This window comes from Mycteria americana, chromosome 1, assembly GCF_035582795.1.
Source record: "Mycteria americana isolate JAX WOST 10 ecotype Jacksonville Zoo and Gardens chromosome 1, USCA_MyAme_1.0, whole genome shotgun sequence".
NCBI lineage: Eukaryota > Metazoa > Chordata > Aves > Ciconiiformes > Ciconiidae > Mycteria > Mycteria americana.
In genome coordinates, this window is record NC_134365.1 from 127,312,867 (window position 1) to 127,335,881 (window position 23,015).

The 23,015-nt window shown below is 63.0% G+C and overlaps 1 protein-coding gene across 10 annotated transcripts in view; it reads left to right on the forward strand.

Annotated features, from left to right (window-relative positions):
* Positions 1-23,015, forward strand: part of BCOR (BCL6 corepressor) — an 82,853-nt gene that overhangs the window by 16,219 nt on the left and 43,619 nt on the right. For 7 of the 10 annotated variants that reach the window (XM_075520317.1, XM_075520358.1, XM_075520389.1 and 4 more), the window contains exon 1: positions 7,795-7,843. The exons of 1 other annotated variant lie outside the window; for it this stretch is intronic. The gene's annotated coding sequence lies outside the window, so the exon portion shown is untranslated. Of the gene's footprint in view, positions 1-7,794; positions 7,844-7,880; positions 8,446-17,026; positions 17,139-23,015 lie in introns of those variants that run through there. 2 more of the 10 variants (XM_075520333.1, XM_075520341.1) reach the window with 2 other exon arrangements.

Sequence of the window (23,015 nt, forward strand, 5' to 3'; positions counted from 1 at the left end):
TGAGGTGAGGGCGGTGGGAGAAGCGTCTCCTCTGTTTCTAATAAAGGAAACGACTTTTATTGAACGATAAATGCAGGGGAACGAAAGTCGTGTGGGTGCGCCTGGTGGGGGCGATTGATTTGGCGGAGAGAGGGGGGGAGGCGGCTGCTCGTGCCGGCGCGGGGTGTTTGGGGCGGGGGGCACGCAGCGGCGAGGGGCCGGCTGGCCTCGGCTGCTCCTGCCCGGGGGGATCTCGGGGAGGGGGCGTTGGCCGCCCCGGTGGAGGGGGGCGCGAGGGCTGCCCCTGTTCGTGGGGGGGCTGGCGAGGGGGAGAGCGGGGTGCTCGCGGTGGGGGGTCCGGAGGGAGGGGGAGCGTAGGCCGTGGGGTGGTGCCGCCTGCCCCTCTCGGGCAGGGGGGGCTGAGGGGGAGGTGTCGGCTGCGCCTTGCCAGTTGGGATTTGATAGGGGCGGTAGGAGACACGTCTCCTGTTTCTAATAAAGGAATCGGCTTTTATTGAAGGATAAATGCAGAGAACCAAAGTCGTGTGGGCTGCAGCCGCCGAGCTTCGTTAGCTGCCGATGTGACTGTGAAGATAAAACGCTCCACAATAACTCGTGCGCGAAGAGCGCCGAGGATGGGGACGCGCACTCCCCCCCGGCCCCGGCCCCGGCCCTCCGCCCCCGCCGTGCCCCGCGCCCTCGGCCCCGGCTCCGCGGCGGAAGGTGCCTGGGGAGCCTCAGACCGTGCTAACGGCTCGGCCTTGGGACTTCGCCAAGTTTCTCTGACTTAAGGGAACTCTGGGGATGAGTAATCGCGCCAGGCTAGGGTTTGGGAGGGTGGGTTTTTTTTTTCGCTCGCTCGCTCGCTCTCTTCTTTTTTCCCCTTGTCATCAGCTGCTGACCCACTCACTTCGAGAGCACGGCACCGGCGGGTTTCTGAGAAGGGCGGCGGGAGGAGACGGGGGATGCGGCGAGCCCGGGGAAGCCCCCCCCACCGGCTCCGCTCCGGCCCCGAGCACGTCGGGGCCGCGCGGGGTCCCCGCTCTCCCGGCTCCCGTGCGGAGCCCTGGATGTGGCTTTGCTGGGGGACGAGGGGATGCACGCACGCCCACGCCACACACACTCCGCTGCCTCGCGTGGAGGCCCGTGCAGAGGTTTCCCAGGGCAGCGAGGACACGGCGCGGCCGCGCCTTGCCCTCGGGGAGGTGTCGGGAAGCCTTTTCTACCCGGCATCTCGGCTTATCGCAGGTGGCGACGGCTCAAGGACGGGAGGGGGAAACTCCGGGCCTGGGGGGAGGCCCCCGGGGACGGGGAAGCAGTGCGTAGCCCCGGTCGTGGCCGTGGCGGCGGCGGGCGTGAGCGCGGCCAGCCCCGCAGCCCGGCGGCCGGGGAGGAGCGGCGCCCGCATCCTGCCCGCGGGCCCCGGGCCGGGCGCGGCGGGGCCTTGCCCGGTGCCGCGGAGGGCAGGGCCACGCCGTGTGCGCCGGGCGCCGTGCCCGCCCGCGGCCTCCGCCCGTGTGCTTGCCGGGCGGCGGGGCGCGGGGGAGGCCGCGGGGTAGGAAGTGGCCGGGGGGGCTCCGGGGGGGAGGAAGTCGCTTCTGCTTAGAAGCGACTCGACGCCGAGCGCGTCCGCCGACAGCGGATCCTGCAGCTTGGCTGGGGGCAGGCCGGGGGGGATCATCGCCGCCTCCCCGATGCCGTCGGGGGTGCTGCAGCGAAACGACCTGGAAAAGGCAGCCCGGCTCTCGCTCTGCCTCACCCGCCGCTGCCTGTGGTGCCGGCGTGGGGCTCTCCCCAGCGCAGCTCCCTGCCCGCTTTACGAGCAGCGAGGGGCCGGTAAGGCGGGTGGCGTTCCCCGCCTGCGACGGGGGCGGCGGGCGGGCAGGCCCGGGGAGCGGCGCGGAGCGGGGCGCGCTGCTCATCCCGGCGCCTGGGGGTTTCAGTCCCCCGGTTACCTGCGCGGTTTGGCTGCCGAGAGGCGCGCAAGGGAGCGGCTGCTGCCCTGGTTTGGGTACCGCGGCGGCGGGGGACGACGACGACGTAGGGAGACGAAGCGAGGACGGGGTTTTAAATGGCATTTCTGAACGGAAAGTACTTTTATTTTCCCTTGGTTTTTTGAAGCTGCTTTCGAAAAGAACATTTTCTGCGATAAGAGGTGACCGATCAGAATCGCTGGGGGGAGGTTGTAAGCAGACGTTTTGCCCCAGCTTACTGTTATCTTATCTTTCACACTTGCAGGGCGAAAAAGTGGCTTATCTTTATACCCACCCCCCTCTCGCCTTAATTGCTAAAAACACTGTGAAGTGTTAAGTACAGGACTAAAGAATCTCTCCGCGTGTCTGCCATGCGAGTGAAGGGGGGGGGAGAGGATCCGATTTGAAAAATTAGGGGCTTTTCTCTGGAAAAGTACACACGTGTACGCACCGAGAGCCCCTCCCTGCCCCCGCTCCGCTGTCGCTTTGATGTTGCAGGCTCTCATTTCATATGTATGCACCCCGGCGAGCCACCCGCCGCTGCCGGCCTTCCAGCCGGGGCGCAAATCCCGCTCCGCACGCCGGCGAGCCTGGGGGCCGCGCCGCGGGGCGCGGGCGCGGAGGGCGGCGGAGGCCTCCGCTGTCACCTCTGGGGCGGAGTGAATAACCCCGGAGTGTTTATGAACCCGGGCGCGGAATTGGTATTCAGCGCCGAGCCACGGCACCGTCTCCTCGCTTTCTCTCCCCACCCCCTCCGAAACAAAACACAACACAACACAAAACCAGAAGGAGGACGGAGGTGATTCATCGACTGTATCCAATTATTAACATACAAGCTGTAGTCTGCACAAACACACCTTCAAACCATGGCGGTTCCCCCGGCCGCCGTATTATATTTAAACTCGGGAGCGTGGTAGCTGCCGTGCCCCCGCCGAGCCGCCGCTCGCTGCCGCTCCTCCCGGGCCGCCGAGGGACGGGGACGGAGCGCAGCCCGCGCCCCCGGCGGCTGAGGGACACCGCCGGGAAAAGGGGGTGCAGCCCCCGGCTCCCGCGTATCGCCCTCACAGGCGAAGGCTCGCCCTCGCCCGTACCGCTCCCCGGCCGGGGCCGGCGTTTTGTCTGCCTTCGGCTCCTGTCCTCCCCCGGCGCCCTCCCCGCCGCGCCGCCCGCTGCCCCCCGCCGGGCTGGGGGGAGGCGAGGAGAACGACAACCTCGCCGGCGCTATTTTTACTCCGCTCCAGACTTGTGCGGCGCACGCCCCCTCCCCTGCAGGGCCTTGCCTGGCGGCTGCGTCTCCCCGCTGGCAGGAGCGGCCGGGGCTGCCGGCCGCCCTCCTTCCACCTCCTCCTGCCCGGCCGGCCCGCCCGCCCCGCCGCCGGCAGGGCCCGGCCCCTGCGCCCGGGGCAGCGCCCCGCAGCAGCCCTGCGGCCGCGGGGACAGTGCGGGGGCGGGGGGGGACGGGGGACACAGGCGCGCCGCAAGCAGACAAAATGGCCGAGGTATGCAAGTGGGAGAGGTGGCGGGGGCAGCTCGCAGCCAGCCTGCCCTCCTCCTGCAGCGGGGCTGCCGTCCCCCTTCCCCGGCCCGGGGCAGGGGCCGTGCCTCCAGCCCGTCCCCCCGCGGCCGCCCCGGTGGGCTCGGCGCTGCGCCTTCCCCGCCGAGCTCTGCCCGGGCCCGGCGAGCGCTTCCCCCGGCCGCGGCGGCAGCCGGCCCCGGGCGGCGGTCGGCAGGCCGAGCTTGCCGGCGGGAGGCTGGCCGAGGCGTGCGTGTGTTTCTCTGCCTGTCCCTCGCGGGCTGTCCGCTCCGAGCGGCGAACGGGGCCGCCCGGAGGACCGCGGGCATCTCCGCTCTTCTGTGGAGCGGGGAAAGGGTGCGGAGCAAAGCAAACACAACCGGAGAGATTTGTCATTCGCCTTTGTAGGAAAGAAGCGGCGCTTAGTCCGTGAACCGAGCGCGTCTCGGGCTCTTCTGGGGAGAGGGGGAGAAAATAATGGATCTCCTGTCAACAGAGTAGCCCTGAACTGCGAAGTAAAATTATAGTACTGCTGCTATGCAAAAGCCCCTTGATTGCACGGGGAGTTTGCATGGCGGTGTAACAATATGCTGGCACCGTGTCAGGTCTGAAAGCGCTGCAGACCCTGTATAACGCCAATTGAGGCTTGTCTTGTTTTGTTATTCAGATTTCTGCACTTCCATTAAAAACAGCCGTACAATAAGCAATGATAAAGGTCTGATTTAAGACACACTCAAGCAGGGCAATTCAGAGCTTAGGACAGTGATCTGTTATTTATAGGCTTTTCCTAGTACTCATCACCAGGCTGGCTGAGCACCTTGCTTGCCTTGATTCATTTTACCTTCGCAGCGCCCATGTCCCCTCTCTCTCATTTCCCCTGCCCGGGACTCCCGCCTGCTCCGGTTGCCCTTCGGTGGGCAAGGCGGCGGGGCGTGGAGGGGGCCGGGGGCCCAGCCTCGCCGCTTCTGCCGTTTAGTCCCCAACTTTCTGAGGTGCGCGGGCCGGGGGCGGAGGTGGGGGGGAGGCTTCCAATTAGAGGCGGCGCTGGAGGTAAATGAGAGCCGGCGTAAAGCCATCCCCCTTGGAAGCCTCCTGCGAGAAGCCCATTCTGCCATTAACAATGGATTTGTCTTTACGAGGAGGTTAAGTGCTTAGCATTATCGGAGCAGCCGTTTTTGCGAGCGCATCCTCGCCCGGCTCCGCAGCCTTAGCAGCAGCCTTAGCAGCAGCAGCAGCGCGGAGCCCCGAGCATCTGTGCGCGGAGCCCCCCCTCCGCTCCCGGGGAGAGAGCAGTGTGCAGCGGCCTGACCCGGGGGTCAGCTCCCTCCGGGGCGTGTGGGAGGGGGGGAGGCGGCCCGGTAATCCGCAAGGCAAGAGCAGGCTCTGAATTCTCCGGGGTTGGCTCGGCGGTGCCCGCCGCACCCGCGGCAGGGGAAGGCGGCGCGGCGCGCAGCCGGGCCGAGCCAGGCCGCGGGAGGAGCGAACTGAAGCCCCAATGTCTTCGCCGGGAGCCGCCAGCCTCCTGCTGCAAAGCTCGGGGACCCGGGGAACAAAAAAGGCACAGAGGCGAACAAGCGCGGGTCTGTTCCTCCCCGCCACGGAGGAAACTGCGCTCGCAAAGAAAGAAAGTTTAACTACGGTTAAAAATAAAAGTGGAGCGAGTTTACCGCGAGATAACTTGAAGTCATTAGTCAAAGAAAAAAAAAAAAAAAACAGCCCCAACCACCCAGCCCCACGCGGTAGGCGCGCACATGTGATCCGGAGTTCGCAGCCCGGGGGAAGGGAAGCGGGCGACTTTTGTGATGCAAGTGCGGGCCGATGGCACGGCGGGTCCGGACCTGCGGGGAGAGACAAAGCCCGGATCAATGCAGCCGTGAAGCCGCGGCTGCGGCCACCTCGCCGGGAGACGCGCTAGTTCTGCTTTCCGACCGAAAGAAGCAATTTTAATGAGGTTTTCCCTAGGAAAGGGGGAAAAAAAACCCAAACCCAACAGAGGCCTTTCCTCCAGCTGTGTGCCTGTAACTCACGTGTGTTCAGTCTAATAACTTTTAATGTCTAGCCCTAAAACATCTTTATAAAAAATAGCTTTACAGCGTAATAGGCCAGGTGTCCTTCTGCTTGTTATCGGAGATTAAAAAAACGTGTGGGAGCCTTTTCAGATGCGTGGCACGCCGCGCCGGGAATAAACCCGGCCACTGCCCGGGGCTGTGCGTCCCGCAGGCCGGCACCCCGGGACCGCAGCCCGGCCGCCGCCCTCGGCGGCTCCCCGGGCTCCCCTGCGAGGAAGCCGAGCGGTGTGGCTGGAGTTTCGGGTTTCAGACGGTGGGTATTTCACTTCTGCTTTGAGACAGGCGAGTTTTTGAAGAGAGACGTAGTGAAAACCCAGAGCCCCGTGATGGCAGCTTCACGAAATGCCAACCCTCTGGCCGTGACCCGGCTGCGTGTGCGTGTGGGGTGTGTGTGCACCCCCTCCCCGAGCATCTGGCGACCCCACGTTTTTTCCAGACGTGGCTTACATTCTCGATTAAACACTTCTGGATATTTTTCGGGGGGGGCGGGGGCTTTGGTAGGGACAGCTTTGGGGAACTCGTGCTTTTCCATCTTCGGAGATAGGCAGCAGCGGCGGAGAGCAGGCAGGCACCCCGGCAGTCCTGCTCTGCCGCTGAATACTCACCGCCCTGCTCGCTGCTTGTGCGCTCTCGGCGAGGAAGGCTTTTGCAGCTCGCAGCGTCTCCGCAGCCTTTTCGCACAGGGTCTTGGACGTGGCGATTAAAAATCCCCCCCGGGGCGAACTGTCCGCGTTAATCGCCTGGCGTTTGGCTGGCAGTCGCTCCCACACGGAGCGGCGGCGAGAAGGGCTGGATGCGGCGCCGGCGGCGCGGAGGTGGCAAAACTCCCGCTGCCCCGGGAAGGCGCCGGGCGGTGCGGGGGAGCTGCGGGCCCGCCTGGTCCCTGCGGCCGGGGCCGCCCCGGGAGCCCCCACGCCGCGGGCTCCGCGGGACCAAACCTGAGAGTATCGGCGGGGATGGGCGTTACGAACGTGAAATTTACGAGCCGAGCTCGCCGAGCCAAAAGTTGCCTTGCCAAAGTAAATAGATGCAGCCGATAACTACCAACCCGGAGATTAAAGGGCTCCTCAACCCGGGCAGAAATCTTAAAGCAGCCGTAGAAATGCCAGCGAGGGAAACGGCGCTTCAGTCGCCACCCCACCCCGGGTTGCCACACCGCTCACACGCGGTAAAAACCGCGTTGAGGGCTGCCAAAGCCGGATCAGGCGAAAACGCGCTGTAATAAGGTCCCCTCCCGCCCCCCCGCCCCGCGCAATGCAGACGTTGACAAACGAGTGGCTTTTTTTCCATCTCGATTCAGAGCGGAGAGAAGGGGACCGCGGGGAAAGCGCGAATCCGCGCGGCCGAGCCGCGGACCACGCGAAGTTGGGGGCGGCGGGTGGGACCGGAGAGGGGCCCCGGGGCCGGGGGGGGGAACCCCCTCCACGGGTGGGAGGGTGCGAGCGCGCTGTGACCCGTGCGGGGGGTCAGGACGGCTGCGAGCCCTCGGCGAGTCCCGGGGCGGCGGGGATGCCCTCGCACGACGGGGGGAACCCGGAGCCGGCGGGTCGGGGTGGGGGCGCGGGCTGCCCCGCCGGGAGGGATCCCGGGCGCCGCGTTGCGGTGGGGCGCGCTGGGGGGAGCGGGGCGGGAGGGCCGGGGGCGTGCGGCGGAGGGGCCGGGGGCGAGCGGGGCGGCGGGGGGCGGCAGCGCGGCGCGACCCGCCGGGGAGCCTCGCAGCGATGTCTGGCAGCGCCGCCGCCGCCGCCGCCGGGGTTTTGACAGCTTGGCGGAGCGGAGTGAGCGGAGCTTTATGGTAATTGCGGTTCTCCACTGGCCTTCTGGGTAGCGAGCGAGGGGAATATCGGCGGGGCGGGGGGGCGGCTTTCCTCTCCCTGCCGGCCGGGGAGCGCGGGAGCGCGGAGTCCCCCCGGGGCGCCGCAGCTTGGCAGCGACCTGTGCCAGGCGGGGGGAGCGGGCGAGGCGAGGCGAGGGGCCGGCGGCGCGGCGGGGGGGGGCAAATCAATTAGTCAGGGCAAGGGGGGGGAGCGGGCGAGCGGCCGGGCGAGCTCTGCCTGGGCAGGGAAACGCAGCCAGGGGAGGGGGAAACTTGCAGAGGGAAAAAGCGGTGGCGGCGCTGCTGCTGCTGCTGCCGCCGCTGCCGCTGCTGCTGGCGGCGGCTCCCTCGGTGCAGCGCCTGCCCGGGGGGAGGGGAAGGGAGGGGAGGCGGCGGCTGGAGGAGGAGGAGGAGGAGGAGGAGGGAGAGAGGGAGGGGGGATGCGAGGGGAGCGCAGCGTGCAGCAGACGGAGCCCGGTCTCCCAGCGGCAAGGTGAGGAAGAGCGGCTTTCCCGGCGGACTAAAGAGGGGAGGGGGGGGAAGAGGAAGAAAAAGAGAGAGAGAGAGAGAGGAGGAGAAGAGGAGGAGGAGAATTAAATCCCCAGCCACACACACACAAAGCCGCGGCGGCCAGGGCACGGGAGACGGCGGCGCGGGCGAGATGTGGGGAGCGCCGCGCTCGCCAGCGCAGGAACTTCGCCCGGAGCAAGCCAGCAACATGGCGCTGCCAAACCAGAGCCGGCAGCCGGAATGAGCATCGCGGGCTGCCGCTCCCGCTCCCGCCGCTGAGCCCCGCCGAGCCGAGAAGCAGAGCCCTTCCCGCGGGCACCTGCCCCGTCGGCGCAGGCGGCGGCCGCGCTCCTGCCCCCCGCGCCCTGCAGCTCCCTGCCTTCCCGCACCCCTTCCCCGGCCCGCCCGCGCCGGGGCAAGCCGCGGCACACGCACCCACGGAGAGGGGGAGGGGGATCGGGAAACTTTTCTCGCCCCCCCCTCCCGACGGGGCTGCCCTTCCCGGGATAGCGGCAGGGCGAGGCGACGCTGTGGGGACCCGCGGCGCGGACCGCGCACGCCGCAGCCCCGCGGCGCGGCAGGAAGGTCAGTGCTCCGCTCCGCGAACAGCTCCCGTGCGGAAGCGCCGCCGCCACCGCGTCCCGCGGCGACGGGGCGGCCGCGGGCTTCCCCTCGCTCCGCCGCGGGGACGGCAGCGCGGCGGCGGCGGCGCGGCCGAAAGTTACGGCGCGGGGCAGCGGGGCTCGGGCGGGGGTGGCGGGCAGGCGGCGGGGGGGAGAGGGGTCTCCCGGTGCGTCTCCGTGGCCGCGGTGGCGGAGGCGAAGTTTGGAGGCAGTTGCTTGTAAAGATGCCTGTTTGGGGCGGCGGAGGGGTGGGGGTGGGGGGCAAACTGCCGGTCGCGCCGTCGGCTCCGGTGCGCCTGTGGGGGGTGGTGGTCCCGCCGTCTCGCACTTGGCGATCGGGAAGGCGCCGGGACAGCGGCGGAGCGGGGCTCCCCGGGGACGGGGCGAGCGAGGAGCGGCGCTGCCGACTCGCGGAGCGGGGACGCCTCTCACGCCGGGCGGGCCGGGCTCCGCGCTCCCCGCCGAGAGCAGCGGGCGGTCCGGGGGCGGCGGGCAGGTGAGCGGCGGGGAGAGCCCGCTGCGGGCTGCCTTCCCGTCGCCGGGAGAGCCCGGGGCGCCGCTCCCCCCCTTCCCTCCGCCCCGGCGGGGCGGGCGCCGCCGCGCACGTGGGGCAGGGCGGCCCGGGGCTTTCCCGTGCGCGGAGCTGTGCTGGCGTGAGGTCCGGCGTGACACGGAAGTTTAGTCAGCCCTAAAATGTAGTTTGGAGTTGGAGAGCGAGCCGGAGGGAGGCTCGGGGCTTGCCATCAAAGGGCCGGCCGGAGGGGGACGGCCAGGCAGGGAGGCAGCGGAGGCTGCTTTGTGAAGCCGGGGCCAATTGGGGCGGCTCTGCGCAGCATATGAGGCATGCATTTGATGTTCGCGGAGCGAGTCCGGGGGCGAGGGCTGCGGAGCGTTCACGTTCCTCTTTCTTTCTCGATGTGTGTGTGTGTTGTGTTTTTTTTTTTTTTTTCCTCTTTTTCCCCCCTTTCCTCCCTCCCTCGTTTCCGCGATGTCTGTCGGATCCCGGGTTTGGTGATCGCGGAGGGGGCGAGGAGGAGGCGAAGAGCACCTCCCCCTCTCCCCCGGCAAAAAAAAAAAAGCCCCGGCCGTAGTGAGCGGTGTAAAACGGACAAAGTGTGGGGACTGGCTTTAATGGTATCGCCGCGGAGCTCCTCGCAGCATTAATTCCCACTAATGAATCTTTTCCAGAAACTCCGTTCATTGCTTTCATCTGCTCTTTGGAGCCTGCAGCTTTTGTATTCGTATTTGTATTAAAAGGGGGGGGGGGGCGGGGGGGAGCCCAGCCCGCACCACGTAGCCCCGTAGCAAAGCCCGGATTTTCCAAAGGTTTCTATTAACTTCCACCGCCCCCCCCCCCCCCCCCGCCCCGTCCCCGCGGCTCTACGGCGGGGGGCGGCCGGGGAGAGCCGTGCCCCGCCGGGGCCGTTTGGGAACAAAGCTGGGGGCGAGGGAGGGCGGGCGGTGCGGGGTCTCGGCCCCCGGGGTAGCGCCCGCACCCCCCGCCGGTGGCTCCGCCGCGCCCGGGCCGCCGCCGCCCGCGCTGCCCCCTCCCCGCCCGCGCTTCGCCCGCAGCTTTGTGCGCGCCGCTGCCCGCCGAGCCTGGCGTACCGCTTCGTCCGGCCCCGCTCTCGCCTGCTTTCCTCCCCGAGACGCTGGTGCTTGCCTATCTGTCTGGAGCCCGGTGCCGTCGCGCTTGCGACACAGCGATTCATTTCCTTTCGGTTCTGCTGTCGGAGCCGCTGGGTGTTTTTTTTCCTTTCTTTTTTTTCTTCCCGAGAGGTAGCCAGCGCAGCGCTCACCCTAATTGCTTTTAGGAGGATTAGGAGCAAATTCCCCCCCCCGCCCCCCCCGGGTTGCCTTCGCGCGCCGGGGTTGCAGTTTATCCCCGGTGCAGTTCTTTGAATTGCTGTCACAAATAGGTGACTCAGAGTTAATTAGGAAGTATGCACCGGATCAATGGGCTGCACAGCTCATTAGTTATTCCCCAGCCTTTTGCAGCGTTGGACCTCCGACTCCTCGCCCCGTATATACCTCCTTAATACGCAACCCGGAGGGCTGGCAGGGACCAGGGAGCACTTCGGGTGAGGGGGGCTGGGTGCGAAGGGGCGTGATGAATACGGACATTGAAGTTTCCAGGTTGGGAAGGTTGCGTGTGGACGAGAGGCCGGGTCCCCTCTTGCTCCCCCCCCCCCCGCCCAGCCCCTCCCGCCCCGGCTATCAAACCTGCCTCCCCGCACGGGCGTGGAGGGCCCTCGCCCGCCCCGAGGTCGGAGGGACGAGCCCGGAATGTTACCAAAAACAAACAGGCACAAAAAAAAAAAAAAAGTGTGTGTGTGTTTATTGGAGCGTACGCTGAGAGAGCAGACAAAATCTCATTTGTCAGGCATGAAGGTGGGCTGTGTGGAAGGCTATAAATATACCGGGGAGGATCGTATCGCGGTCACTTTTCTGTTCTTCGCCTTTTCTAAGGTGAGTGGCGGAGGCTGAGGGACCGGGCAGGGGCTTCTCCTGGTATTGTTTGTCCGTCTGTGATAGATCGGTCTAGACAGCCGCTCAGGCTCCCTGCGAGCTCAGGAACCGGAGCCTGAAAGGGAGAGTGGGGGAGCCGGAGAGGAAAAGGTCACCGCGATATTTTTTGCCTTTTTTTCTTTTTTTTGCCCTTTTTTTTTTTTTTTTTTTGTGGCGATGGTTGTTAACCCTTAAAGCCGAGCGGGGATCTTGGCCGGCTGCTCTGGCCTGGAAGGATGCGGGAGCAGCAGCGGTCGCAGGGATGCTGCTGGAGCGGGGGGCACAGGGCAGTGCGGCTCGGGCCCCGGCGCTGCCCCGTCCATCTAATGGCTTTGTAAGAGCTGTTTCCCACAACAGGAAAAGAGTTCACAACGCAAGCACCAGATATTTCGTTCCCAGGAGTTTCCTCTCTCTGGAAACTCTGAGGAACGCTTGGAGCCAGGGTCGGCCGGCCGCGGGGCCGGGGAAGCCGTCACAGCCCCTCGGGCTCGGGGTTGGCGGGGCTCCGGGGGGGTTGAGCCCCAGTGGTGGGGTGCCCCCGGCGGCTCTCCGCCTCCCCCGGCCCCGTCGTGCTCCCCCTTCCCACGGGCTGCAGTGGAAGCCCCTCGGTGGAGGTTCCCGGCCCCACGGGGGGAGCGAGGTTCTGCGTCCGCCTTCAGGTCCCGTCAACTTTTCCTCTGGCAGCTCAGCGGCCTTCGCCCCACGGGGCCGCGTGTGTGTTCACGGTGCGGGGCAGCCCTTGGCTCGTGTCTGTGCACGCAGAAGCCGGGCGTACCTGCCTCGGGGTGTTTGGAAGCCCACGGGGGCACGCACACCTCGTGGAGCGCAAGGGCAGGCGGAGAGTGGGGTCTGCGTTGGGGCTCGGGTGGGTCGGGGGTTATTTGCAGCTCTTGCCTGCGTGTGTGCTTCCTTTTGTACTGAGACGTCCTTGTTGGATGAGATGCGATCGTGGCGTGCAAGCCTGGGCGGTTCAGATTAAAAGCAGTTAAGGCTTTAGAGCGATAGATAAAAGCTGGGTTTGTTGGATTCGCCTGCAGCGCAGACCATTCCCATTCCTCTTTGTCTGAGCCCTGGTTCCGGGCGCTACAGCCTTATTGGAAATGCTCCCGAGCAGTCCGCGCAGCCAGGGCAGCAGGCAGCTCAGCGCTTATTTACACGTCACATCTAAATACATCTCTAATTAGATAGAAGCAATGCCGGAAATGGCAGATTTGTTGCATATCTAATAGAGACCAGTGCAAACAGACTCAGCAGGGTTTCCCTCTCTTCTCCCCCCCCCCCCCCCCAAAAAAAAAGACCAGCAAGACCAAGCTAGTAATCTGAGACCGAACAGCAATGACTTCTCCCATTTGAGTGCATTATGAACGACATTGGCGAATGTCTCTATTCTAATATTTAAAGCAATACTTAGGATGTGTGAACTGAATGCCCAAATATGGACTGGGTCTTGAAACAATACTGGTGCCTTGGCTTTATTCCTGCGCTGGTGGACAATCCAGGCTCCGTGTCACGCACTGTATCTGCCTTTACCAGGATGTGCCGAGGGCTGCAGCTTCTCAGGCAGTTCGAAATTGTCATCCCTTTTCCCTCCTCTTCCCCCACCTCATGATAATTCACTTTTTTTAAGGTTGATAAAGAAGCCAAGGTCCCCTAACAGGGATGCCAGAGGCAAGGCAACTGAGCTCTAGGGGCTCCTGTACAGTCCGCGCAAGCAAACTTGGTGGATCTGTGCAGCTGCGAGACCACACAAAGTTGTTGACATGCTTTCGGGTCTCCGTTTGCGGAGAAAATGGACCCAGGCCACCACAGCCCAAAATAATGAGTGCTGCGCATACCAAAGTAGTCTTAGCAATCTGCGGCTGTCGTTTAAAAGGTCTCTCAACTTTGACTGGTGAGTGGCCCCTACAAAGACGGGCAAAAGGCCTGCTGCAGCTCAGGTCGTAGCTCTAGCGGCCGCGTTGCCCTGGGAGTAAATGTGGCTCGGAATAAATTCTTGTTCGGCACGGAGATGAAGCGGGCTCTTGATTTCTGCGCGTCTTGACAAAGGTGCGGGTTCTTGCTGGGACTCTGCAGCGTAGTTGGGTTGCACAGGTGATATGCGATACGCTATCTTTCCCCCGAACACCGCAATAGATCACGTTTTAGTGCGGGCTTAGAAAGAGCAGCATGAAGCCAGGTTTAATACTTCCTCCTTAGGCTGGTGTCGCTGTAGAAATAATTGATGGCCAGAGCGGGCCTGCTCCCCACTTTCTTGGTTTTGCAATAACCTGAGCGCCGGAGTCGAGCCAGCTGGCTGGGGAGAGCCGGGCTAACCCCTTTTAACTACGCCGAGCAGCTCTCGCTGCCTGTGTGCGTGCGTGCAGGAGGCAGCGCGGAGGCCTGGGCTGCAGGCAGGGGGAGTTCCCCTGGCCGTGAGCAGCTCCCGTTAATCCTCGTGTCCTTTCAGGCAACGGGCTTACGGCGGTCGCTGCTGCGGAGCGACCTTTCCCTCCGACCCGACCCGCTCGGGTCCCGCGGCTGTGGTGGGCAGGGGCGTCTCTCCCGGGGGAGCGCGTCTTTCCTGGGGGTTTCTCCGGAGCGGGCAGCCAGCGCTCCTTTGAATGGCTGAGCAGACGAGGTGGGGACGAAAAGGAGGAGGCCAAGAACTCGTCGCAAACGTGGATTTAGGAAAGTTCTGCTGCTTTCCAGCAGGGAATTCATTTTTCCTTGTTTGCTGGACAGCAGTTCTTGGCTGAGCGGAGATTTTTTTTCCCCTCCTCTTCCACTGCTGGAAAAGTTAGCGAGTGAGAGCATGCTTCAGTACCTGCCTGCCTGTTTTCCTTCACTGTTGTCTGAATTATTTGGGACTCTCCCTCCGCACGCAAGCACTCTTTGCACCCCAGACCTACCTCGTGAGCTAACAGATTCGATGCCGTGTGATTAGACATGCAAGGAAGTGCGCTTGGAGAAGATCCTGACAGCATGAAATATAATTTGTGATCTGAAAGACAGTTTCCAGTATAATCTCATTATGCACCACAGACTCCCGGTGTTATTTTGTAGAAGGCGGACAATGATCAATTTACATTGACCTGGGGCTGGGCGAGCTTTTAGATGGTAATTGCCATATTGATTTGCATGCAAAAAGAAGACCTGCTAAAATTAAAGACCGGAAGCTAAATTAAACTAAATTTATTGTCTAGGTGCAAACTAAAAGACTTGTTAAAGTCTAGGGTAGACTTCGAAAGCTATGAAATTCAGAGAAAAATGATTCTCATCCCGATCGCTCCGGAAAATGAATGTACATGATGGAGAGCGGGGCTGCAAAGACCCCATTGTGAGCGGAGGCACACAAGCCGGGGCTGTTCCGTGTAAGCCCCGACTCTCTAAACAATCGGAGAATAAAATATCTCCTCTGTCCAATGAAAATCTCGGCCTGAATGTTGGGATTGTCGTGCTAAGGAAAACAAAGCTTTATTTGGATAAGACAATTAAAGTGGAAAGCGCAGAATCCACCAGCCACACTGGGAATGGCTCGTATAAAGAGCTGAGTGTGTTCAATAGAGCGCTGGGGAAAGGGGGAGGCTCGGGGCTGCGCTCCGCGGCCGAGCCTGCACCAGGAAAGCCTGGCATTGTGCTTCCTCTGCCTGCTCCTCGGCCAGGAGGGGCGAGAGCGCTCCCAGCCAAATGCGCTCTCCTTTCCACGGCTCCTGCTGCTCTCGAAGCAATCTCCGTGGCCGGGACCTGCACCGGCACAGCTCTGCGGGGGACTCGTTCCCCGTGCACCTCCGGACGGCCTGCGGTGGGTTGCAGTACGCCAGCGCTGCCAGCCTGCCCGTTCTTTTCTCAGAGTGTGTTTTGCTTTTCATTTTCAGATGGAGTAGCTCTCGCTCTTACCCCAGGTGTTCATTTAATGCTCGGGAATACCTCACCTAGGGGCCTCAGTATTTGCATATTACAAAACATTTGGGTCTGTATCCTCAGTTATAAAAGTCAGATCTCCTCCTCCACGGGAGTATCGGAGTAGCTGGTGCCTGGCACTGTTGATAGCAGAGAGAAGTATGCCTGTACTTGCACAGGCAGCAGACCCCATGCCTAGGGGCAGCCCAGTGGCTGTCCCTGTGCTTGGCGTGGACCGGGTGCCGTGGGGCTGCCTGTCCCTCACCCGCTGCTGTGTTTTCCCCATGCTCCCCAGGAGTGGGACCGCATTGCAGCCGGGGGTCTCCTGGAGGGGGTGGGAGAGCTTAGCGGGGCTCATTTAGCCACTGCTTGAGTATGGCATTTGTGCATGGTGGCAGGTAGGGACAGAGAAGTGAAATCAAAGCTAGAGGGGCGTATTCTCATCTCTCCTTGAAATTCACAGAGAACTCGCTAATGGCACAAGAAGGGGTGGGCTGAGCTCCTCTTCTTTCTAAGTGTAAATTCCCTCCCTGAGCCAAACTTTCTCCATTGGAAAGCTCCTGCCTATGGAGAGATCCTACAGGGATCGCTGATCCCTTTGCTCCCATGCTCCAGCGTGCTGGGTTGTGCGCTAAGCTTCTTGGGCTTGCCCACAGCAGTAGGAAGCTGAGCTGGGTGTTGGGGGAAGCCCTTCCCACAGGCTGCGGTCCCCCTGGCCCACCTTGCTCTGGCCTGGTCGTGCTCCCCACACGGTGTTTTCCTTTCTTCCCATTTCAGTAGTCAAGCACAAAGTGGATTAGCAAAGCCCCGTGCAGAATTAAGCAGCCCGGTGCGAAGTTATGCTGAGCTCCGCCTGGAGGACTCGCCTGCCTTCTCCCCGCAGACCTCCCGTGCCGTGCTTTGCCGTGCCAGGGCAGGCCAGGGCCAGCAGGCAGGGGTGGATGCTTCCCGGGGTCTCCATGCAGTGGTGGGCGAGGAGAGAAATAGCTCTGGTTAAAGTTGCGAGCAGCAGGGGAAGCCGGAACAATACTTGCAAGCAGGACGTGATCTCCCAGGGTAAACGTTTTAATGGAAGTGTAACCTGGCATTGCACAAGAACCCAACCCAGGGCGGCTGCTGCCAGCTGGGGAGGATGCAGGGCTCGGGGAGATGCGTGGGAGGCCGTGCCGTGCCACGCCAGGGGCGCCCACGGCGGAGCTGTGTGTGCGGAGCCGGGGGCGGCTGCGGCGCGGCCTGCCCTGAGCAGGCGGCTGAAGGTTGTCTTATTTTAGCTACAGAAATATCTCTCTAGATCCGTTACTGCGAGATCTCGTTTGCAATAAACTGTATTGGCTCTCCTCTTTATACAAATTGCTGGTATGAAAGAAAACCCAGCCTATATGCATGGAGACAGGCATGAGCTAGTGAGATCAGGTTTCCTACTGAGCTCCCGGAGGAGAAGTCAGCATTTGATTGAAGCTACACTTGGTTCTTGGTTCCCAGGGGACAGCAGCCCTGAAACACGAGAGCCCTCCCTCTTTTTTTCCCCCCTTCTCTCTCTTCTTCCTCTAAAAGCCTTTGTGCTGAAAGAGCCTCAGTAGGCATGAATCGCCGGTTTCTCACAAGAGTGTGTTGCAGCCTTTGCTGACATTGTTTTGTTAGCAGTGGTTTTTACCAGGCCAGCAGATTTCTAGCTACGTATAGGCAATGAATAGTTGATGATACTGACCTGCGAGTACGTACTGGCATCATTTGTCGGTGAATCCGATTCGGAAGTCGATTGGAGACGTATCACGTTGGTGCGAAGCACCTTACCTGCCTGGGGAGCGCTGCCCTTTGGCAGGGGTCAGGCCAAGATGGAGATGTGCTTCCAATAAAATCAGCTATTTCCCCTCACTGGTGCCGGCTCCCGAACTGCATATAAGCACCTAGAAAGTGCGCTTCCAGCTCCCGTGGCCTCTTCAAAGTTCGTGCGGTACACAAATTTCAGGGAAAGTTGCCGCGTCGTGGTTTCCCTTAGAGACGCACAGTTTGGGTAACGCTAGGAGTCAAACTGGGCAAGGAAAGGTTTCCTCGAGTTGATTTATTTCTCCCTTGCTTCCGATCGGTAAATTCCACCTCTCCTCTAACTTTGCCGCTGATGCAACAATGAGTAAGGGCGGCGGAGGAGGTACAGGGATTGACACTCAAATTCCAGCTGTGCCCAAGAAAAGGCCCGCTGAGAGTGTGCCGCGCACTCCTTTGCTGCCAGGTGGTTGTATCGCTAGTGAAGCTGGACTCGTGTTTTAGGTTATTGCGGTGTTTCTTTCTTTTTTTCCTTACGAGGGAAAGGGCCGAAGCTGGAAACGCGTCTCTGCCGGCCGGCTGCGCGGCGGGGCCGGGGCGGCCGCGGGCTGCGAGCGGCGGGGTCATCGCCCGGGGCAAGGCCGGCGGGGGCGGCGGAGGGGCCCCTCGGCGGGAGGTTCGCTGCGATAGCAGGACGGGCGCTGCTGCCGCCGGCCCGGTGCGAGGCGGCAGGGCAGGGGGTGCGGGGGCGGGGAGCCCGGCCTTCCCCGGGCAGGGCTGCTCGGGGGCGCGCCGCGCCGCGGGGGCGAGCTCGCCGGGTGCCGCGGGGCGCTGCGCAGCTGCCGGCGCGGCTTTCCCCGCTGCTGTGGGGCTGCCCCTCGCCCTTCCCAAGAGCTAAACCGAGAGCGGAGCTCGACTTCTGAGAAGGCTTTTCGTCGGGCCGGAGTGCGGGCTGGAAACCCCTCCTCGCTGCGGGGGAGAGCCCCGCAGCGCTCGGGACCCCGCCGGCATCGGACTGGCGGAGCACACCCCCCCCCCCCCGCCCCGCAGAAGCCCCCCGGAGCAGCGAGGCTCCGCCTGACCGACCGCCGGGAACAAGCACGTTTCTGGCCCCGGGGCGGGGGAGGTGGGTAGAGGGTGTTCCTTGTTTCGAGTAAACCAGCTGCAGTAGTTGATGGTAAAGCAATGAAGGCAGACACAATGCTGCTGTTGTTGGTTTGATCTCTAACTGGGGATTGTTAGTCTGGATTTAACTGTGTGGCGAGGGGGGAAGGCGAAGGCTGTTTACAGCCAGTGCAAATAATGTGACAGCTGTTGGAGCGCGAAGAGCCCGCGCCTCGCCGGCAACTCGCACACAAAAGCTCTCGCTGCGGCCGGAGCAGCCCCGGGGCCGCCCCGCCGCTCCCGGAGGCACCGCCCGCCGCTGCGGGGCCCGGCGGGGCGCCCCGGGGCTCGGCGGGCATCCCGGGCGGCGGCGGCGGGGCGCCGAGCCCTGCTCCCCGTGCCGCCGGCGGCGCCGCTTGAGCACACGCCGCTGGGCGGGGAGAAGCCGCCCCCGCTGCTCCCCTCCTCCGCTTGATTTACAAGCGCAGGGAGGCTGCGGGAGGAGCGGCCGGCTCCGCGCCCGACCCCGGCCGGCTCCGGCGCTGGGAAATCCCTCCCGCCGGTGGAAGCGGCGGCGGGTTTGCGCCGGCCCCGCTGACTTTGCGGGAGCAGCGGGCGAGGCGTCCCGGGAGCCCCAGGGGAGGAGAGGGCCGCCCCGCTCGGAGCCGCTGCCGGCCTCGGGCAGGGCACGGTGCGGTGGCCGGCCGTGCGCGTTTGCTCCCCGAGCAGGCGTTGGAGGAGGAGAAGTTGTAATCTGTGAGATGGCAGCCCGCAGCCCCTGATAGCCTGGATGTGCAGCACCCCTGAAGTAGGTCCTCGGTGAAAACCTCCTCCTGCGGAACTAGCCCGGGCGGCTATTTTCTCCTCAAAGCCCTCTGCATCTAAGCCCCTCGGTTCACCTTTTGAGCGTAGGATGTAAAATGCTGCCTCTTCTTGAAGTTTGCTCCGGTACCCAAAGTGATGTCCCGGCCCTTTCAGAAGAGCCTCTGGAAAGTCGAGGGAACTTGGAGAACTGGGTTCCGGCCTATATTTGTACCTGACATAGTTTTCCTACCTACGAGAATCGCTATGTTTTATATAGTAAGTGACCTCCACGTACTATTGTCTTTTTGACGAGGTGGCTCTGGGGTGGAAAGCAGGTAGCAAGGGGAGATGCTTACTTCCTCCCCCACCCCCCTCTTTGTAATTTCGGTCGATTGGGTTGCCTTTATCTATTTCTCTCCAGTCAATCTATTTTTTTTTTCTCTTTTGGCCTTGACTGTCCCCTTGGTCCTTTATGGATTAGGCTGTGCTATTAGTGGCGAAAGAGCGCCAGTAGTCATTCAACAATTTTAGCATCAATTCCTATAACCTGGTGTTTAATGACATGTGCCATTTTTCTGCAAGAATACTGCTTGCGAAACTAGTTTCGCCTTGGAGCAAAGGCGGAAAGATAAACAAGCCGACATAGCCAAAACACTGGCAATCTCTGCCTCTTTCCAAATCTTTTAAAGTCACGGAGTAATATTTTCAGGATTATGCTGCTGCCTCTGAGGAGGGAATGTCGCTGGCGTTAAAAAAAAAAAAAGGAAAGAAAAAAAGCTAATGCAAATTAGAGAAAAATAATTTTCTTTCAGCGATATGCAATGTATTAGTCACTTGTTATCATGCTTAGAGGCAGACCTCATTTGCGCGTCTGCCAACTCGTTCACATCTGCTCAGAGCTGTTCAGGGCATTTTAACCTTGGCGGTGTCGTGTCGTAGTCCCACGGATCAAGAACGAGTAATTAAAGCTCTAAGCAGCAGCAGCAAAAAAATTCATAGCCGCCCATCTGCATCGCAGTTGATTCGCTGCTTTGTTTCGGTGCGGAGCGCCGGGATGGGAAGGCAGGGCCGCCGGCGGCCTCCACCGGCAACTTTATTTCCTTTTTTTCCTTTTTCTTCCTTTTTTAAATTTTTTTTTTTAATTTTTCACGGAAAAGCCGAGCGTTGTTGTTGTGTTTCCTTTTTTTCCCCGGTGTTTTCCGCACGCCGGGCCGGCTGTGCGGGCCGTGCGCGCCCGGGACGTGCGTTTCTTCGGAAGGTCTGGAGAAGGGGATGAGGCTGGGACACAGAGTTGCGGGGACGGTTATCGAGGTGCTTGTAACGCTGCTTTCGTAACCGAGGGCTCGCCAGCGCTTTCCAGAAGTGCTCGGGAAAGCGTTTCCCATCAAGGAGAAACGTTAAGCGCCGTAAACCAGACATAAACTTTGGGGCGAGGCTAATTTTTATGCATTGTTTAGCAGAAACCGAGCTGTTTATTTGTTTGTTGTTGGGAGGAGGAGGACCGGGGGGGGGAAAAGGGGGGGGGAGGAAAAAGCCCTAACTTCCCAAGCACTTTTTCTTACGTGCGGCCGCCGAAGGTCCCCGTGCCCCGGGGGCCGGCCCCGGCCCCGCCGCGGCTGGGCAGACAAAGCCCTGCGGGGAGCGGGAGGCTCTCGGGCCGGCCGCGCTAGGTAACACGAGAGACGGAGGCACCCAAGTTTAATATTTCGCTGTTGTGCGCCGGCCATTTGCTGCATGAGGCGCGGAGCCGCCGTCCCCGGCGGGGCTGCCGCCGGGGGGGGGAGTTGGGGGGAGCGGAGGGAGCCTCTCCCCATCCATCAGCCCCTCGAAGCTGTTGCTCCGTAAATGAGGGAACCACAGGCCCTGTCAGCCGCAATTATGCAAAATGAAGTCGTCCGTGATCAATATCTCCCAACGTCCCCGACGGATGCGTGGGGGGGCCGCCCCCGCCCGGCGTGCCGCGGAGGCTCCGCGCTGGGGTGGCCGGAGGGAAACCAAGGGCGTACGTCCCATTAATCACTCCACCCCCCCGGGGGTGCGGCGGGGGCTGGGGGAAGGAAACGGGGGCCGTGCTCCGGTATTTCTGCAAGGATAACGTTGCGGAAGTGAGCGCAGGCTTTCGCCCAACTCTCTGTCGCAGGAGCCCTGGGACTTCTGTATTCAATGGGGGGGTGTGTGTGTGTGTGTGTCTCCGCCCCCCCCGCAAGTTTCCCGAGCTATCAGAGGAGGAGGGGGGCACGGCGGGGCTCGGCGGAGCCCGGTGAATGGCGAGCCCGTGGCGCTGCGCTCGCCCAGCCTCCTGCGGCCGAACAATGGGGGACGGGCGGGGGGAAGGGGCTGGCTTGGTGGTATTTTTCTTTTTTTCCCCCCTTTTTTTTTTCCTCCCCTCTCTCTTTTCTTTCTATCCCCCTCCTGAAAAGCAAAAGCCATACGGAATAAAGGCAACAATGAAGGGCTCCCGGGATGCCGAGTGCGCGGCGGGTTAATGGGGTGGGGGCGCGCAGGCCTGCGCTCTCCCTTCCCCGCGCCGAGAATGCGGCCTTAAATTACCTGAAATGCACATTTCTGCGCGGCCCGCGGTGCGTGGGTGTGCGTGCATGCGTGTGTGTGTGTGTGTCCGTCCCTCTCCCGCTGCTGCCGCTGCTCCTCCTTCGCAGCCCGGGCTCGGCTGCTGCCTGTTGTCTCTGGCAGCAGCAGCGGAAACCTCGCTCCCGTGCATGTGTGTGTGTGCGCGAGTGTCTGTGTGTGGGTGAGTGTGTGTGTGTCTCTAAAATGGCGCGGACGGCCTGGGTAGGGAGATGCCGCGGCGGGTGGGCGAGGGAGGGAGGCCGGGCTGTCTCCGGGGGGCCCCGTCTGCGCGGGGGCCCGGGGGTTTCTGCCGCAGAGACGGTTTGCGGCTCCCTCCGCCACCGCCTCCTCCGGCAGCCTTGTTCACGGCACGGCCGGAGCGGCGGCAGGCTGAACCGCCGGGCTGCCCGGCGCGGCGTGCAGGGGAGGAAACCCCCGCCCCCCCCGGAGAGAGCAGCCTGCCCGCCCGCCCGCCGCCGCGGCGTGCGCTGGGGGACGGCGGCATCGCCCGCCACGGGGGGGGGTCGAGGCGGGGGGGGCGGGCGCCGTCGCGGCGGTGCGGGGCTGCCGGTGCGGCGGACGGGGTCGGTGTTTCCCCCGAATCCCCGGGAAATCCTTCATGCAGCGATGCCTCAAAGTTGGGTACCAGCCGCCTCGCTCGCCTCCCTCGCTGTGCGTGTGGGAGCCTTTGCAGCCCCTCTATCGCACCCCCTCGATGCGTTTTAAACGGGGGGGGGGGGGGGGGGGGGTTGGAATGGGAGCGAGGGCCCCTGCCCTGCAGATGTCCCGTAACCTTCAGGTGTGGGCATCGCCGTGTGCCGGGGCAGCCTTGCCCCCCCCCCCGGGCCGCCCCAAGGAGGTGTGTGTCTGGGGGCCCGGGGCTTCCCCCGGGGCTCCGCGGCAGGCAGTGCCGTGCGGGCTCCGGGGGAAGGCGGCCAGGGTTATTTGAAGGATCGCCAGCCATTTTAACTTTCCCTTATTGGCCTCCTCCCCCGCCCCCTTCCCCAGTTCCTAGGCTTATCATTAATTGAAAACTTTTTTTTTTTTTCTCTTTTCCCTTTTTGGCTGCCGCCGGCGCGGAGAGCGATGCAATGATTCGCCTCGCAGCATATGGGAAAGGGGGAAAGCGCCGCTGCCGCTGCGGCGCAGCGACTGTCTGTGCCGGGGCCAAGGCGTGACAGACGGCGCGGGGGGGCGCGGGGGCCGGGGCCGCCTGTGCCGGGGGGGCCGCCCCCGCCGGAGCCCCGCTGCGGGCGAAGGAGGCGGGGGGGGGACTCCGCCGGGCCGGAGCCAGGCGCAGCGCGGCGGCCAGCCCGGGGCGGCGGTGCCCGGCGGCGGGGTGGATGCCCCGGCGGCGCTGGTGCTGGCTGGGCGGCCCCGGCTGCCCTCGGACGGCTCCGCCGCGCCGTGTTTACACGGCAGAAAGTCCCGGTCGCCGTCCGACACGTGACGGTGTGGGAGCCGGGGGGACGGGGACGGGGAGGGGGCGGCTGCGGCAGGAGCCTTAAAATAGACGCCGACCCCCTTTGCGTTGCCTGCGCGCTGCCTAAACCGAAATGCACTACTGTCGTGCATGACTCAAGATGTATTTTAAATCGGTTTAGCGATCTCGCTGGCGCACTGTGCTTAGCTTTATGGTTAAATGAAATGCCACACGTCCCGGGTAAAGGTCAAACTTCTTCTCTAATCCGCGGATCCGTGCGGCGGCTACTTAGTCTGCAGCTTCCTCCTCTGGTTTACAAAACGTGTCGCTAGCGGTGATGCCGTGTGGAGATTGCAAAAAATAACCCACGGTATTTTTTTCCTTTTTTTTTAGAAAAAGCGCAGCCACCCCTGTTCTTTAAACACTTGTCTAATATTAGAGCGCTGGCTGCTGCCAGAGCTTCATACGGCGCATTGTAAGCG